Source organism: Macaca thibetana, chromosome 13 (genome assembly GCF_024542745.1).
Source record: "Macaca thibetana thibetana isolate TM-01 chromosome 13, ASM2454274v1, whole genome shotgun sequence".
NCBI classification, from domain to species: domain Eukaryota; kingdom Metazoa; phylum Chordata; class Mammalia; order Primates; family Cercopithecidae; genus Macaca; species Macaca thibetana.
Window position 1 is genome coordinate 1,435,216 of NC_065590.1, and position 15,720 is coordinate 1,450,935.

Here is a 15,720-nt window from a genome sequence, read left to right on the forward strand (position 1 = left end):
CCCTCATCTTTTCCGGGGTGGGGGTAGGTGCCAGGGGAGGGGTGGGTTATGAACAGTGCAGGGAGGTGACTGTTCTTGTGTGGACTGAGCCTGGAAGGGACCCCCGGGAAGACGGAGCTGGGTCCCACTCTCCACCCTAGGGGCACCTTCATGTGAGGGAGGGGCTGGGGTGGAGTGGGGAACCTGAGGCCAGGTGGGTGTGGGCCCAAGGGCCGCGTGCCCGGCCAAGCCCAGCTCCCCTGCCTGTGTGGAGATGGGTGTGCTCCATGCCGGGTGCACGTTCGGATCACCTGGAGCAATTTTAACCGATGCTAACCCCCCTCCCCCATCCACATGGGGTCTTCACCACCCCAGGGGCGCCTCGAAAATCCTGAGAGATACCGTTTTTCCTGGGTGGATGCACGTATTAGCTCCCACATAAACTATTACTGAATTTGAAAAATACCAAAATGCAAACATTCTTTTTAAATTGTTTTAAAAAATAATGAATGAAGAAAAATTACATCAGTTAATTTAGTGGTTGCTTAAATCATCTGGTTTGCAGACAGTTCCGTTTTATTAAAATTCACTCGTGAGTCGCTGAACAATGACTTACATTATTATGTAAAATATATCGGACAGCACATAAATTGTGACTTTCTTTTATGGTCATCATTCTTGCTGAAAGTAATTTTATTTTATAAGAAGGAGGCATTGAAAAATGGTCCTCTAGGTGTCAAGTACACTGGGGACGCTAACGGACCCCCCAGAAATGTCCGGTGAGGAACCAATGAAAGAGGGTGCAGTTCCGCAGAGCACCCTCCAGAAGGCGATGTTCCCCCAGGCCGGGGCCAGCTCGGGTCAATCCTGCCCTCACCTCCTGCCTCACCTCTGGACCGCTCCTTTTCTGCCAGCAGCACGACCTCAGGCCCTCACCTCCAGGTCCCCATTCCTGTCCCATGTTGGGGTGAGCAGACCCAACGCCAGGTTGTGAGGGTGACAAAGTCTGGCAGAGTCAAAGGATTGAGAAAAAGATAGTCTGAGAGATAAAGATAGGACACCAGGGGGCCGTCGCGGTCCTGGAGGCTGCCAAGGCCCTGCGCTCTGGGAGCCCACGGTATTATTGATAATCCCACAAAGAAACAGGTGGTGAGAATGTGGAGGTCAAAAGGACACGTTGCATTCGGCGCATGATTTACAGCTGTGATGGTTTAGCATTTATAGGGAACATGTTCTGCTACTTGAGATAATGGGAATACAATCGATCTAGGAGCCTAGGAGGGCTAGAAGCAAGGAGCCAGCAAGTCTAAACACATTCCAGAGGACATTATTTCAGTCCTGCAAGCCCTACTTCAGTTTCCCTCCCAGCACTGCCCTGCAAGGTGCTTGCAGGATCTTTTCTCCTGGCAGCTCTGACCAAGCCCCTTCGCCCTCCTCCAGGGTTTCCAGCGCCCGCAGGGACTCCCCTCTGGGCCTCTGCATTCACTGCTGCGGCTGCCTGGAAAGCTCCCCGTCCCCACCGGGGTGGATGGTCGCTAGGAAAACTCTCCGTCCCCCCGCCCGGTGATATCCACTAGGAAAGCTCCCGTTCCCTCCGGTGATATCCACTAGGAAACCTCCCCGCCCAGGCTCCAGGGGTACGAAGGAGAGGGGCTGAGGGATGCAGTTTCTGATCACTGCTTGCACACCTCCGGTGATGGGCAGCTCATCCATTACCTCTCAAGACAGCCTGGGCTGGTAAGTGAGTTACAATTCTCAGAAAGGTGTTCCAACTGTTGACACCAACCTGGACCCCCATTCCCTTCACCATTCCAAGACCATACCCCTTCCTCCAGATATCTCACTCCTCCTCTGTCAATCATGTGCCTATTCCAGACGTGTGTGTCATGAGGCCCACGGGCCCAGGGTGATAACCACTGGCATGGTGGCAGCCCACTGGGCCCTGGAGGTCCAGAGAAGCTCCTGAGCCAGCTGAAAGGGGCCAATCTGGTGGGCTTCCTGTAGGAGGGAACGCCTTAGCTGAGTTCTGAAGGGTGAGTGACATTGGTTGGGGACGAGGTAAGGAAAGTATCCCAGGGAGCAGGAATAGTGTGTAGCTGGAGAGAATGTCCTTCTGGAAACAGAGATTTTGTGGGGCTGGAAGGCTGAGTTTGGACATGGGAGGAAAACAGGAGGCCTGGTGCGGTGATCAAGGTGGGAGGCGAGTAACATCCTGTTTCATATTTCCTGATTGCTTGGCCAGGAAGCAACTAACATCCCCGTCTACCAGGTCCATGGCTTCCTAGCATTGAGTTTTACCATTTTAAAAACATTTTTGAATTTTAGGTGGGAAAAATATCTCATTGTGTAAATGAAGACAAATTAGAATTTCTCTCGTGAGTGGCGAAGTTGAACAGTTTTCAGATGTGCGCTGGCTTGACAGATGCCACCTCTTGCTGTCCTCACACCCAGGACAGAGCTCCCCTCTTCTCAGGCCCCATCCTCTGCTCTGAGCAAAAGGCCAAGGGCATGGGCTGCCCTGTGGCCACAGGGGTGAGGACGTGGTGAATCAGTTTCCTGTTCTGCTTCCATCACCTTTTGTCCCTTCAGGGTTTCAAATTTCTCTCTTCTCTGTTGGAGGCTGGGGTCCCACATGTCCGTAGCTTTGTCCTTGTCTAGGACTGAGCTCAGATTAGAGGGCTGTGAAGCCCCAGGAAGGTATTTGTGGGAGGCAATGCTGATGTGCTGTGTGCCTCGAACACACAACTTCCTGTTTAATTCTCAAAACATCTGCCTGGGGTGGGGACTCTGGAGCCCATTTTACAGTTGAGGAAACCGAGGCTCTGAGGACTTAAGTTACAAACCCAGCATGCCTACTATCACTATTCCATGGCCACTCTGTAAGAGGCAACTCTACTGGCAGCTTTTCTGGGCTTCATTTAACAAACTCTTCTGTAGACATTAAGGTTCTGTTTAATTCACGTTCTAGAGGAGTGAGGTTGTTAGCTTTCCATCTTGAGGTGAAACCCTTTGTCCCGCCCTGCCCAATCAAGGCATGGAAGCCTGTTTCTCATCTAGGAAAGGGCTGTGGTGTTCAGCTCAGCACCAACCTTATATTTCAGTGAGAGAAATGGAAAAGAAAAATAAGGGGGAAGAAAGCACATATATTCATCCTCCTCGGAACCAAACTCCTGAGTTAGGCCTTGGTTCTGGCTCCAAGGCTGCCACTAAAATTCTACATGGCCTTGTTAAATCCCTCCCACCTCTGGCTCTCTAGTTTCCCTTCTGTGGAGTTTAATTCTAGCAACGATACTTTTCACACCTAAGCTCCTAGTTCTTTTTTATATCTGCCTGCTTTTGTCTCATAGTCTCCTGTTATTTTTTTGCTTTGAGATAAAGTTTTGCTCTCATTGCCAGGCTGGAGTGCAGTGGTGCTATCTCGGCTCACTGCTATCTTCACCTCCCGGGTTCAAGTAATTCTCCTGCCTCAGCCTCCCAGGTAGCTGGGATTACAGGCACCCGCCACCATGCCCAGCTAAGTTTTGTATTTTTAGTAGAATGGGGTTTCACCATATTGGTCAGGCTGGTCTTGAACTTCTGACCTCAGGTGATTTACCTGCCTCAGCCTCCCAAAGTGTTGAGATTACAGGCATGAGCCACTGCACCCAGCCTTCTGTGCTTGTTTATGGCTGTTATTCCCTTCTTTTTCTGTTTGAGTTTTTAATATGTTTCTTGCAAAGTCCTTTTAAGTTTGCACTATTACTCTCTATTTCCTCAGATGTAAATTCTTCCAGTTGGGGAGTTTGTGGAAATTTCATGAAGTGGTTGTGAATCCACTGTCTCTTCAGAATATTTATTGCATGTGTACCTGGTCAGGGCCGTATGTGAGAGCCTGTGCTCTTGGCTTCATGCATTAGGGGGCTCTGCGTTGGTACTAGCCTCCTAATGGGTGGGGGGTGGGGAGCTTCAACCCTTGTCTCTGGGCACCTCTGCAGTGGTCTCTTGTGCACCTGGTGTTTTCCTGTCATTGCTAAGTGTTTGAAGAATGGTTTCTGTGTGTATTTGGTCTGCCATCTTGAATGAAAGTCCAGTTTCACCATCTGTAAACATTTCACAGATGAGGCATGGGAAGTTCAGGGAGGTGGCCTGACTTGCCCCAGTGCACACAGCTAGGAGGGAGAATTTGAACCCAATGAAACCCTATCCACTCCCGCTCCTTGGCAGGCCCCGGCCTGGTGCTCCCCTCAGCTCTGACTCATTGCTAGCTCTGCGTTCCCTGGACACCTTCTTCCTCAGTGAGCTGGGAGAATGGCCTCTACCCTGCAGACATGCTAAACAACTCAAAATTTTGTCCTGCTGGAAGAAGTGAAAAAACCCAAAACTGGCAGGTTAACTCGGTATATTGACAAGGCCCTGGACTCTGCAGTCTGGCTGTGTGACCTCAGGGAGGTTACTTAACCTTGGGGAGCCTCATTTTTCTCATTTATCACATCATGATAATAATTGTATTTACTTTTCTGGGTAGTGATATGAAGTGAAAAAATGCATTCGTCTAGCACTTAGTAGCTGCTCATTAAATATTCCTTCTTTCCATGGAGGAAAGCAAACTGGGGATGGGACCAGGAGAATGTGATAGCTGATCCATCAAATTCCTGAAAGGTTTCATGGGCCACAGGGAGGACAGCTTTTCCATGGTCTGAAAAGGAGAACAGGGAATAACGTGGAAGGATCCAGGGAAGGCAACACAGCTGCTAAGTCTGTTCACTGGGGGGAAGAATAATCACTTCAACAAATGGTGCATAAGGATTTCCATAAACAAAACAAACAAAAAGACTTCTACCTCACACATACACAAAAACCAACCAAAGTGGATCAATGACCTAAATATTAAATATAAGAACCAAAACCATAAAACTCTTAAAACAAAGGGGTAAATATTCTTGGATTTCACAGTGGATTCTCAGGTATGACACTCAAAGCACAAGCAATAAAAGAAAAATAGATAAACTGAACTTGACCAATATAAAAATCTTTTAATTTTAATTTTTAATTTTTATTTATTTTATTGTTTTTTTGAGATGGAGTCTCGCTCTGTCCCCTAGGCTGGGGTGCAGTGGTGTGATTTTGGCTCACTCCAACCTCTGCCTCCCAGGCTCAAGCAATTCTCCTGCCTCAGCCTCCTGAGTAGCTGGGATTGCAGGCACCCATCACCATGACCAGCTAATTTTCATATTGTTAGTAGAGATGGGGTTTCACCATGTTGGCCAGGCTGGTCTCGAACTCCTGACCTCTGGTGATCCACCTGCCTCAACCTCCCAAAGTTCTGGGATTACAGGTATGAGCCGCTGTGCCTGGCCAAAAAACCTTTTAATTTTTAGATTAAAGGACATCATCAAAGGGTAGCCCAGAGAATGGGAAAAATGTTTGCAAATCATTTATTTGATAAGGATTTAAAGTGTAGAATGTACAAAGAATTCCTACAATCCAACAACAAAAAGATATTCAACCCAATTAACTGGGCAAAAGACTTGAACAGATATTTCTCCACAGAAGCTATACAAATGGTTAACAAACACATGAAATGCAAACCTCACTAATCATAAGAGAAATGAAAATTAAAAACCACAGTGATAAGCCACACCTCACACCTCCTAGGATGGCCGTGTGCAGTGTACACACCGTAACTATAGCTGCTGAGGGTGTGGCGAAGTTGGAACCCTCGTACGCTGCGGGCGGGGATGTGAGATGGCGCAGCCTCAGTGGAAAGCAGTTTGATGTTTCCCCACAAGGCTCAACATGGGCCGACCATCCGACCCGGCACTTCCACTTTTAAGTATACACGCCAACGAATTGAAAACAAGGTCTCAGAGCATAGTAAGCCAATGTTCATTGCAGCATCGTTCACGATAGCCAAAAGGTTGAAACAACCCAAATGTCCAAATGATGAACGGATGAACAAAATGAGGCGTATACGTTCCATGGAACATTATCCAGCTGAAACAAGAGGGAAACTGTTGCCTTCTACAACGTGGAGGAACCTTGAAAATATGCTAGCGAAAGAAGCTAGACACAAAAGGACAAATATTGTATGATTCCACTTACAGGAAATAACTAGAACAGGCAAATTCATAGAGACAGGAAGCAGATAGAGGATACCAGGAGCTGGGGGGAGTAGGCATTCCCCAATGAGGAATCATTGATTGACATTTACAGAGTTTCTATTGGGGGTGATGGAAAAATTTCGGAAATAGATGGGGTGATGGTTGCACAACACTGTGAATGTAATTGATGACACTGGGTTGTGTACCTAAAAAGAGTTAAAATGACAAATATTGTTAAATATGTTTTACTACAATTTTAAAAATAGCTTAAAAAGCCCACCACCACCACAAAATATACAGTTACTCTCTGTAAGTCCAGTGAGGATTAAGATACAGCAGAAGGTCTCTTGCTCAAGCACACCCAATGTTGTCTATGCCACAATTTATAGACCTATGTTTTTGTGTTTTGGCTTCAGCAAGGAGGTGAACAGAACTTTCAGAGGAGGCTAAGGGCTTGGCAGATTTTGCTGGTGACACACCCGGACAGGAGTAGCCTTGATCTTGGTTTTCCCAGCTTCCAGAGCTGGGAGCAATACATTTCTGTTGTTGATGAATGACCCAGTCTAAGGCATTTTGTTACAGCAGCACACACAGACTAAGACACAAGAGCACCAGCAACAAAAGAAAACAACAGAGAAGGTGGACTTCATGAAACTGAAACTCTTTGTACAAGAAAAGTATATCAAGAAATTGAAAAGAGAACTCACAGAATGGGCCGAGTACTTGCAAATCATATATTGGGTAAGAATCTAACATCCAAACTGTATAAAGACCTTTGTGTAAATCAACAATAAAAAGACAATCTAAGTAAAAAATGGACAAAGGATATGAACAAACATTTCTTTAAGACATACCAATGACTAATGAGTGCATGAAAAGATTCTCAACATTATGAATCACTAGGGAAATGCAAATGAGATAGTACTTCAAAAAAAAAAAAAAGGTAAAGGAAAAATGGGCAGAAACAAGTGTGGGAGAGGATGTGGAGAAATCAGATCACTCATGCATCGCTGGTGGGGATGTCACAAAGTGCAGCTGCTTTGTAAAACAGGTTGGCACTTCTTTAGAAATTTAAACATAGATGGGCCGGGCGTGGTGGCTCACACCTATAATCCCAGCACTTTGGGAGGCCGAGACGGGCGGATCATGAGGTCAGGAGATCGAGACCATCCTGGCTAACACGGTGAAACCCCATCTCTACTAAAAATACAAAAAATTAGCCGGGCGAGGTGGCGGGCACCTGTAGTCCCAGCTACTCGGGAGGCTGAGGCAGGAGAATGGCGTCAACCTGGGAGGTGGATCTTGCAGTGAGCTGAGATCTGGCCACTGCACTCCAGCCTGGGCGGCAGAGCGAGACTCCGTCTCAAAAAGAAAAAAAGAAATTTAAACATAGATGAACCATCTGACCCAGCAATTCTTCTCCTAGGTAATGGAAACATGTTCACACAAAAACTTGTACATGAAGGCATTATGTAGACAGTGGCATTATTCACAGCAGCCAAAAAGTGGGAGTAACTCAAATGTCCATCAACAGATGAGTAGACAGATGTGGGGTATACACATACGAGGAAGCCTTATTCAGCCATAGGAAGGAATGAAGTCCTGATGCATGCCGCAGCAGCTGCTAACCTCAAAGACATTACCTAGGTGACAGATCCAGACACAAGAAGCCACATATTGTGTGATTCTATTTATATGAAGTGTTAAGTATAGGCAAATCCAGAGAGACAGAAGGTAGATAGTGGTTGCCAGGGGCTGGGGGCAGGACAGTGGGTAGTGACTGCCCATGGGCATGGAAGTTGGTTTTGGAGGTGGGGGAGGTGGCAGTGTGGATGAAATGTTCTGGAATGAGACAGTGGTGATGGTTGCCCAACATTGTGAATATACTAAAAAGCAGTGAGCTTTATACTCTAAAATGGTTAAAGTGCATGTATTTGATGTGAATTTTGTCTCAGTGTGAAAAAATCCTGCTGTCAGAAGAGTATCTATTGGACCTGGCCTGTCCTGGCACAAGGGCGGTTTTTTTTTTGTAAAGCTGTTGGTGACTGGCCGAGCCATCTGTTGTGAAGATGGCTGCTTTGTAGTGTGGAAGGCTCTGGGCAGGATGTGTCTGCCAACTCGAATACAGACACTTGCCAGGAACTAATGACGATGAGTCCTTGTAATGCATCTTGGAGCCAAGCGCCTAGATTTTAAAACCCCAGTATGGGAGACACTGACAGTGAAATTTCCCAAGTACTGGGTGGTCTGTACCCAATCCACAAGGAGAGAGTGACAGGCAGTGGCTGCTCCGCCTGACTCTCCACGTCTGTGTGGTGTAAAATATCTCACCTGGGGCCATGTTTCTCACCTGTTGAAAGTTTATGAGCACAGGGCAAGGGCAACGTTAGGAACATTTATTCACAATGTCGATGATGGACTAAACCCAGCTCAGTCATGGCTGGGGGAAAACCAGTTCCCTATAATCGATGTGTTGGTACAGGATTTATAACAAATGATTGAAAACTGTTAATCCACTTGGCAAGTTTAAAGCAGGTTTTCTTTGATCAAGAAGACGCTCAACTGTGTGTTTTTAAGAAGTCGTGGCTCTTCCTTCTCTCTGTAATTTCGTGTTGGTCTGATTTTCATCAGGTGAGGAGGCAACAGGCTAGTGGCCATGAATAGTCAGTTCTGCTTCCCGGCCTGCCATGGGCTGGGCTAGTGAACGGCAGGCGTGCTCTCCACGGAGCAGAAGAACCAGCGTCTTCCTCATGTATGATGCTGCTAGACTGACCCCTGGTGGCCTCTGTGCAGTGACTGGTGCGTGAGGCCTGGTGTGGGTTCTGGGCCATCTCCTCATTCCGTGTTCAATGCCATAGGCCAGCTGGGCGGGGTTCCCTCCCACTCAGGGTGTGCTCAGTGGGGCGCCTCCCCAGCCTGCAGTCTCCAAGGTTCACACCACCTCTAAAAGACACTGGATTCTAATTTGATAAAACATACAGCTCCGTAGCACTGTAAGGCCAAATTTTAGTTTCTTTTTTTTTTTTTTTTGAGACGGGGTCTCGCTCTGTCTCCCAGGCTGGAGTGCAGTGGTGTGATCTCAGCTCACTGCAAGCTCCGCCTCCCAGGTTCACGCCATTCTCCTGCCTCAGCCTCCCGAGTAGCTGGGACTACAGGCGCCCGCCACCTCGCCCGGCTAGTTTTTTGTATTTTTTAGTAGAGACGGGGTTTCACCGGGTTCGCCAGGATGGTCTCGATCTCCTGACCTTGTGATCCGCCCGTCTCGGCCTCCCAAAGTGCTGGGATTACAGGCTTGAGCCACCGCGCCCGGCCAAATTTTAGTTTCTCTATACAGCTTCCCATGACATCGCTCCTGAAAGCAGAGCTACAGGCTTCCCTCCAGTGGGAGCCCATGAGCCGGGGGCTGATCCCCGATCTCACACGCTCTCCTTAGGTCCGTGATGGTTTAGTCCGGGAGTGCATTCGTAGAGGGGGTATTGCTTATAGGGGATGTGACACCTCCCGTTTCTTACAAAAGGGGCTGACTAAGAGCATGCACAGTGTGCTGTCTGTGTGGGAAAGGAGGGAGATGGGAGCGCTTTTCCCAAAGGGACATTTATAGAGCAGGGACAAGGGGATGATGGCAATAGGTCTTTTTTTTTTTTTTTGAGATGGAGTCTCGCTCTGTCGCCCAGGCTGGAGTGCAGTGACACGATTTCGGTTAATTGCAAGCTCCGCCTCCCGGGTTCACCCCATTCTCCTGCCTCAGCCTCCCGAGTAGCTGGGACTACAGGCGCCCGCCACCACGCCCGGCTAATTTTTTGTATTTTTTAGTAGCGGTGGGGTTTCACTGTGGTAGCCAGGATGGTCTCGATCTCCTGACCTCGTGATCCGCCCGCCTGGCCAGCGATAGGCCTTTCTAGGCAGCAGCAAGCCCTGCTGGCTCTGGAGTTCTGGGTGGATGAGGCACCGTCAGGGCTCGGGTCTGTGAAAGCTGCTGGGAGCGTGCATTCTGGAGAAGTGGGAGGGGGACTGAGGGCAAAGCAATTAAGTTGCAGAAGGATCCTGAATGCATGCAAACTTGCAGCCCCACACTGGCTTAACTGGAAAAGGAGGTGGTGCTTTGTGGGCATAGGAATCTGATGCGTCCTCCTCTCCCTGCTGCAAAAGATCTGGCTGGGAGGAATGGTCCAAATCCAGTCCCTCTAAGAACCTTGTCCCTGGAGTTGCTGCCACAGGTGTGTTGAGAGGTGGGGCTGAGGCAAACGGCAGCCCAGGGTGGTGGTGGACCCAGTGGTGAGGGTGGGATGGATGAGGGTGTGGGAGGAGGGGCCCCAGGAGGAGCTCAGGAGGCTCCAGATTGGTGGCCTTCTGCCCCCTGCCAAATGAGTTCCATCCCTATCAGGAAGCTGCCATTTCTAGGGGCTTAACACTTGAAACGTCTTTGGAACACCACAGTAACAGACAAGAATAGGAAGTGCTGCCATTTATTTATTCGGCCTCATGCTTCACACCATCCTCCTGAGGTAGGGTGTTTGTTTTGCGTATGGGGAAACCGAGGTTCTGGGAGGGGCAGAGAGTGCTCAAGGGCCATGACTAGTAAATGGCAGAACCAGGACTGGAACCCAGGCCACACCCCTCCATGCCCTTCGCCCATGTGTGCACCCAAATTGTCAACGTCTTTCCCGGAAGAGCAGCAGCAACGGCCTGCAGTGAAAGCAGCTGGACTTGTCGCTCCCTGCAGCAAGGGGGGCCTCCACAACAGCGAGCTGGGGTGTCTCATAAGAGGGTGTTAGCAAGTAGCAATTGTAGGATGTGGGCCTTGGTTATGAGCTTATTTGGGGGGTGGGTCTATGGAGTCAGGGCTTGCTTTAGAGTACAGGCTGGTTCAAGAGTGTCTGTTGAACACAGTCTATAGTTACACCAGAGTTAACAGCTTTTTCCTCTCTGTTGTAAAGCGAGTTGTTGAACTGCATGACGTAAGAACTGTTGTGCGGTTGCATCTGAAACTTGAGACAGGAGATGCTAGCTGACCATTTATAGGTCATTATGAGAAACGCAATGACTGTCAGTTCTCGTAACCGTCTGCAAGACAAGGGCCTAGAGCGCCTCCAGGTAATGGAGCATGTTCCAGAAGCCAACTGAGTTGGCTTTAGAGGTCAAGGGCTTTTACTAATAGTCAAAGCTGTCCTGTTCCCCTGTGGTGTTTTTCTAGGTATAAAAAAGAAGTATTTGCTGTGGCATGACCTGTCCCTTTGCTAAGAGGAAAATAAAATAAAGCTTATATGACTGTCCTTGGTAACTCTAACGAATGGACTTGGTCGGTTGGACTTTCAGAGCAGAGCAGTCTTGTTTGTGGCTTTAGCTAAAATTACCAACGAGTTTTGAACTCTGTCTCTACTCGTTTTATTCCCTTGGTGGGAAGTGTAGTTTGCAGGGTATGCCTGAAGAGCAAATCAAGGATCACTCCTGGAAGGTTTTGGAATCATCTATGATAATTTTACGCTGGATCGCTGGGTACTCTTTCAAAGAATGCATTACTGGATACGTGGTTGTTGTAAATATCTGAACATATCTAACCACTCTGAATATACGTGAGTGTGTGGCAGACTAATATAAGCCGGACATGGACTGATAAGACGTAGTGTCCCGCTGATGTGCGGATTGTATGGGGAGCATATTATTGTAACAGGAATACATTTCGTGTCTTTGTGTGCCTTTTGTGTAGAAGCTGCAGATCATGTAGAGGCGGGTGTGTTTTGGATACACTGTACAGTTCATGTTCATGTTGAGATAAAGCTGGAAATAAAATGTAATCTGTCATGCGCGTCCGTGTGAAGAGACCACCAAACAGGCTTTGTGTGAGCAATAAAGCTTTTTAATCACCTGGGTGCAGCGGGCTGAGTCCGAAAAGAGAGTCAGCGAAGGGAGATAGGGGTGGGGCCGTTTTATAGCATTTGGGTAGGTAAAGGAAAATTACAGTCAAAGGGGGTTGTTCTCTGGCGGGCAGGGGTGGGGGTCACAAGGTGCTCAGTGGGGGAGCTTTTGAGCCAGGATGAGCCAGGAAAAGGAACTTCACAAGGTAATGTCATCAGTTAAGGCAGGAACCGGCCATCTGGATGTGTATGCACAGGTCACAGGGGATGTGATGGCTTAGCTTTGGCTCAGGAGCCTGACATTCCTGTCTTCTTATATTAATAGGAAAAATAAAACAAAATAGTGTTGAAGGGGCGGCGAAAATTTTTGGGGGGTGGTATGGAGAGAGAATGGGCGATGTTTCTCAGGGCTGCTTCAAGCGGGATTAGGGGTGGCGTGGGAACCTAGAGTGGGAGAGATTAGGCTGAAGGAAGATTTTGTGGTAAGGGGTGATATTGTGGGGATATTAGAAGGAGCATTTGTCATATAGAATGATTGGTGATGGCCTGGATGTAGTTTTGTATGAATTAAAAAACTAAACGGAAGAGACAAGATCTGAATAAGAGAAGGAGAGAAAACAGGTGTTAAAGGACTAAGAACTGGGAGGACCTAGGACATCTAGGAGCGCCTAAGGAGGCTCAGCATAGCCTTGCCAGCAAAGATTATTTATTTACTTTAAGAGGGAGTTAAGAGTGGCGGTTTGGGGATAGCACCAGGAGATACCAGCTGTGATGGTTTGGAGAAACAGTGTACACCGGCAGTGTAAACACGAGCGGGGCATTTATGAGTAGTTGAGAACGGTGAATAGGAGTATGACTAGAGAGAAGACAGTAGGGATGACTAGTTTTTTGGGGCACAGTCCAAGTTGGTCTGGTGTCTGGAATGAGACTGGGGCTTAATAAAAAGGAGCGTCTATACAGGAGCTCATATGGGCTGGAACCTGTAGCATTCCGCGGACAGGCCTGAATTCTGAGAAGGGCAAGTGGTAAAAGTATTGTCCAGTCCTTTTTAAGTTGGTGGCTGAGCTTGGTGAGGGTGTTTTTTTAAAAGACTATTATTACTATTCTACTTTTCTTGAAGATTGAGGACCGTAAGGGGTATGAAGGTTTTACTGAATACTAAGAGCCTAAGAAACTGCTTGGGTGATTTGACTAGTAAAGGCTGGTCTGTTATCAGACTGCATAGAGGTGGGAAGGCAAAACCGAGGAATTACGTCTGACAGAAGGAAAGAAATGACCGCGGTGGCCTTCTCAGACCCTCTACCCATCCAGTGAAAGTGTCTACCCAGACCAAGAGGCATTTTAGTTTTCGGGGCATGTCAGTAAAGTCAATTTGCCAGTCCTGGGCAGGGGCAAATCCTTGAGCTTGATGTGTAGGAAAGGGAGGGGGTCTGAACAATCCCTGAGGGGCAGTAGAATAGCAGATGGAACACTGAGAAGTGATTTTCTTGAGGATATATTTCCATGATGGAAAGGAAATGAGAGGTTCTAAGAGACAGGCTAGCGGCTTGTAACTTACATGGAAGAGGTTATGAAATGACGACAGAATAGAATGGGCCTGTGAGGCTGGAAGGAGATATTTTCCTTGGTCTAAGAACCATTCCCCTTGTGTGGGAAGAGATTGATAGGTGGAAATTTCAGTGGGGGAGTAGGTGGGAGTGACTAGATGAGAAGGAGGAAAATTGCCGTGAGGGATAGAAGCTGGAACACTAGCTGCTTTTTTAGCTACCTTATCAGCATAAGTGTTGTCTTCAGTGATGGGATCTGATGCCTTTTGATGGCCTTTGCAGTGAATGACTCCAGCTTCCTTTGGCAGTAAAGCGGCTTTGAGAAGCATTTTTATTAAAGAGGCATTGATGATGGAGGACACCTGTGTAGTGAGGAAACCTCTTTCAGCCCATATAACAGCATGGTGGTGCAGCATATGGAAGGCATATTTAGAGTCAGTGTAAATATTGACACGTAATCCTTTTGCAAGAGTGAGGGCCTGAGTTAAGGCAACTAGTTCGGCTTGCTGAGAGGTAGTGGAGGGGGGCAGAGCGGTAGCCTCAGTGATAGGTGTGGAAGCTACTATAGCATAGCCTGCCTTTGCTGGTGAGTGGCGATTAGGCCTGGTGGAACTGCCATCAATAAACCAAGTGTGATCAGGGTGAGGAACACGAAAGAATATGGGGAAATGGAGTGAATGTCAGGTGTTTCGGAGAGATACAGTCATGGGGGTCAGGTGTGGTATCTGGAATAATGTGGGGGGCCGGATTGAAGTCTGGGCCAGGAACAATGGTAATTGTGGGAGACTCAGCAGAGAGTGAGTATAGCAGAAGGAGCCGGGGAGCAGAAAGTATATGTGTCAGGTGGGAGGAAGAAAATACATTTTGGAAGTTATAAGAACTGTAGAGAGTGAGTTGAGCATCGTTTGTGATTTTTAGGGCCTCTAAAAGTATTAAAGCAGCGGCAGCCGCTGCACGCACACATGAGGGCTGGGCTAAAACAGTAAGGTCAAGTTGTTTGGACAGAAAGGCTACAGGTCGCGGTCCTGGCTCTTGTGTAAGAATTCTGACCGCACTAACCATGCCTAGGAAGGAAAGGAATTGTTTTGTAGAAGGGATTGGGGTTTGGGAGATTAGCCAAACACCATCAGCAGGGAGAGCACGTGTGTTTTTATGAGAATTATGCCGAGATAGATAAATGAGGAAGAAATCTGGGCTTGACTGAAGTAATGGGGGCTGTCCGTGAAGCCTTGTGGCCGTACAGCCCAGGTAATTTGCTGAGCCTGATGGGTGTCAGGGTCAGTCCAAGTGAAAGCGAAGAGAGGCTGGGATGAAGGGTGCAAAGGAATAATAAAGTATGTTTGAGATCCAGAACAGAATAATGGGTTGTGGAGGGGGGTATTGAGGATAGGAGAGGATATGGCTTTGGCACCACGGGGTGGACAGGCAAGACAATTTGGTTGATAAGGCGCAGATCCTGAACTAACCTGTAAGCCTTGTCTGGTTTTAGGACAGGTAAAATGGGGGAATTGTAAGGGGAGTTTACAGGCTTTAAAGGGCCATGTTGTAGCATGCGAGTGATAACAGGCTTTAATCCTTTTAAAGCGCGCTGCGGGATGGGATATTGGCGTTGAGCGGGGTAAGGGTGATTAGGTTTTAATGGGATGGTAAGGGGTGATTGATCGGTCACCAAGGAGGAGTAGAGGTATCCTATACTTGTGGTTTAAGTGGGGGAGATACAAGGGGAGGATGTGAAGGAGGCTTTGAACAGGGGGAAAAGGTGGCAATGAGGTGTGGCTGTAGCCTAGGAATAGTCAGGGAAGCAGATATTTTAGTTAAAATGTCTTGGCCTGATAAGGGAGCTGGGCAGGTGGGGATAACTAAAAAGGAGTGCATTAAAGAATCTTGTCCAAGTGGGCCACAGAGTTGGGGAGTTTTAAGAGGTTTGGAAGCCTGGCCGTCCATACCCACAACAGTTATGGGGGCAAAGGAAACAGGCCTTTGAAAAGAAGGTAATGTGGAGTGGGTGGCCTCCGTATTAAGAAGGGGACGGACTTATCCTCCACTATGAGAGTTACCTAAAGCGTCTGTGATGGTCCAGGAGGCTTCCGAGGCGATCGGGCGGCGTCAGTCTTCAGCCGCTAAGCTGAGAAGATCTGGGAAGGAGTCAGTCAGAGCCTTGGGCCAGTTGGATAGTCCAGTTTTCAGTGGCGTCCCGCACAGATGGGACACGGCTTAGGAGGAATCCCGGGCCGCGGGCATTCCTTGGCCCAGTGGCCA

General features: G+C 48.0%; 1 protein-coding gene across 1 annotated transcript in view; it reads right to left on the reverse strand.

The window, feature by feature from the left end:
* Positions 1-15,720, reverse strand: part of ANKRD39 (ankyrin repeat domain 39) — a 745,852-nt gene that overhangs the window by 278,802 nt on the left and 451,330 nt on the right. The window lies entirely within an intron of this gene.